The sequence below is a fragment of the Felis catus genome, chromosome B1, assembly GCF_018350175.1.
Source record: "Felis catus isolate Fca126 chromosome B1, F.catus_Fca126_mat1.0, whole genome shotgun sequence".
NCBI classification, from domain to species: domain Eukaryota; kingdom Metazoa; phylum Chordata; class Mammalia; order Carnivora; family Felidae; genus Felis; species Felis catus.
In genome coordinates, this window is record NC_058371.1 from 100,225,593 (window position 1) to 100,228,738 (window position 3,146).

Consider the following 3,146-nt stretch of genomic DNA (forward strand, 5'->3'; position numbering starts at 1 on the left):
GAAAGAGGGAAAGAGGGAGGGAGGAAAAGAGAGAAAGGAATGAAGAAAGAAAGGAAAGAAGGAAAGGAAAGAGAAAAATTTAGAATGGGGGATAAACCTAAGAATTATCTTAATGTTATAGGTTAAAGAAAGAAACAAATGTAAAGAGGGAATCAATTTTTTGGAAACCTGCTCTATTCTAAGCAAACTGATATGCCACTTCTTATGCATTAACTCATCTAATTTTCAAGCCAATCCTGTGAAATAGGTGTTATACCTGCTCCACAGGTACCGAGACAGGGTGGTAGTGGATAGGGGCAGCAGCTGTTGTGGTTGTGATACTAGTAGAAGAAATGTCAGCAGGAGAATACAGCTACCATCCAATTAATAACACTAGTTGCAGGGGACAGTGCAAGAACTTTGGATGAATTTAATGAATTGAAAGTAACAAATATATAAAATTCTCAAAAGAAAGCCTGTAGTGGAAGAAGAGAGCTAAAAAAGGGAACAACCACTTTGAGGAGTGGGAAAAAGGGAGAGTCCCAAAACAATGAGGGCTAAGGATTAGAAAGGAAAAGACAACCACACAAACACCATCCATAGAAAACAAGAAAAAGGAGAGCTTCAGGAAAGAGGAAATATTGAAAGCTGCAAGAAAATTGAGGAAAATGCAACAAAGATCATTAATGACTTAATCTTGGACTTTCCCAAATTACAGTGTTGGTCATCTCCACCTTCTGTCTTGAGCATCCTTCTAAGTTTTGGGGTCCTGGATGTGAACTCTTTTCCCTACTTGGGCTCAAGATGTTTATTTGTACTTAGTAATGTCCCTTTTCACATCATAGATTTGGCAAAATAAGACTAATTCTTTCCACTTTGCAAATTCAATTATGATTACCACACACACACACACACACACACACACACTCACATATATATATATAGATATGTGAATTACTTAAAAATATCTTATATATTTGTAAAATATATATTAAGATGGAATATATAATATAACAATATAATTTGAATAATATGTATGTATATGAAATGTAATCTTTTACTTTAGGTATCTGGTTATCATATTATTTTACCTACTTATGGAGTCTTATTAAGTTATTCTGATACTTAGCCACAAAAGTTTGCTTCTTCGAAAAGTTTAGCTTTTGCTACAAAATTTGTGGCTGCATCCCATCCTCCTTTCCTAAACCATTATAACTATAAAATTAGATACGTTCAGTACCAGTCCAGTAAAATCCCATTGGCAGTCCTTATCCATCAAAGAAATATTACTCATACTTCATGTATCCATTATCATATATGGCCCCATCGCCCCCACTGCTACTTGCTGAACTACTCCCCAGTTCTGCTAGCAAGATGCTAAGAACAAGGTCCCCTCAATGCTAAGCTCTAGTTTCCTCATAGACTGTTCTTCATACCTTTCTCAGGAGCTAGATAGGAACTCAAGGAGGCCGAGTCTTCTTAGGAGCTGGGCCTTAGCCTTATTAAAGTTTGGTCAAGTCCCTTAATAGAGGAATTGGAATGGAATGTTCTCGCTGAGATTTTTTCCAGTTCTCAAAACTATCCCTCAGAGATGATCAGTTTCTGGAAGGTGCTATTCTTCATTTGTCTCTAGATTCACAGACTGGAGAAAGGTGAGAATGATATCATCAATTTATGTCATTCTAAGAAGTACATTTCAGGGGCAACAGAGACTTCTGCACATCTTCAGAAATTATGCCCAGATTATGAAACGACTGATTTCACATCCTTTTATAAAAAGTGTCATACTGAATTCTCACTAAGTGTTCTACCAAGGCTTTAAATGGTGAGTAAGCCTAGAAAACCAAACAGCAGAGAGAAGGAAGCGGACAGCCTCTCTATATATGACCAAATGCACAAAAGGTATGCTTTGATTTTATCTGTAGTCACCAGGATCATAAATCTCCTGTCTTGGTGAATTTATTTTTGAGAACCATTTATCATTTGTAGCTGCTATCAACCAAATTTTCCTTTAGTGTCTACTTGCCATCAGCTTAGCATCAATACCCAAGTCTGAAATATTAGAATATGTTGTCGTGTCAGCATCATGGATTTTACCTTGGCATAGGCAAGGCAATGGCAATCCTCTATCTGTTCATTCAGAAGAGTTAGAGGTCACAGGAGAAGTGTCATATACTGAGACCCCTTAAATATCCTACACAATGGAAAAGATTGTTTTCTTTTTTCCCCCCTTCCTTTCACAGATTGGTTTAAACTAAATGTTAATTAGAATAGTAATAGAAAGCAGATAAAATGTGGAATAGATCTGGTAGAATTCGATGAGTGTTCAGAGTCCACTAGCCCTCAACAGGAAGCACCCTTCTCCCTCTGGAAGTCTACTATTCAACTCTGCACATTCACAGGATTCTGTAGAGAACTTTGGAAACAATGTGATTAGATGAGAGCCACCAAGTGTGATTGCACACGAGGGCCCACGGCCTGATACCTAACAAGAGTGGAGGTCTTCCAGGCAGGTATCCTTCCCGGGCAAGTCTCGAAGCTACCTAACATCTTTTAGGTTGAAAAGTTTCCTTTCCCTAGAATAGGTACTATGCCTAAATTTAGTGTTGGATCATTTACAGATGTTCGGCTCCATTATATTCTGTCCTTGCATATCCTTGAATATGTAATCATTTAACAGAAATGTTAAATGAACATTTAAATAACAATATAACCTTGTGACAGACTCTGAATTTCTGCCTTTTATATGAATATTGAGGCCTCATTTTAATACCCCTAAAGCCTTGCTATTTAACATATTTCAGGCTTCAGGAACTTTATGAACAGACCCTTCAAAAGAGTTTGCATTTTAAACACAATCCTATTTTAGAAATATATAAAAATTATTTTTTTGAAGTAGCACCAAAGGGTTATATAGTGAAGACATAGCTTAGTATTTCAGAAAATAAACAGATTCTGCTTCAATGGTCCCCAACATCTAATTTTTAAAGTAGTTTCAGGAGACTGAAACTTACTTCCCATCCTGGCAGAGCACAAACAGAGGAAAGAAGTCGAGCGGTGGATGAAACAAAGATGATGACATAAAGGTTCCTGAGTTCCCCTCCTCCCACAGATGCGCTGAAAGTACAGCTACACACAGAGCGACTCTCACTGAGAGAGGTTCTGAA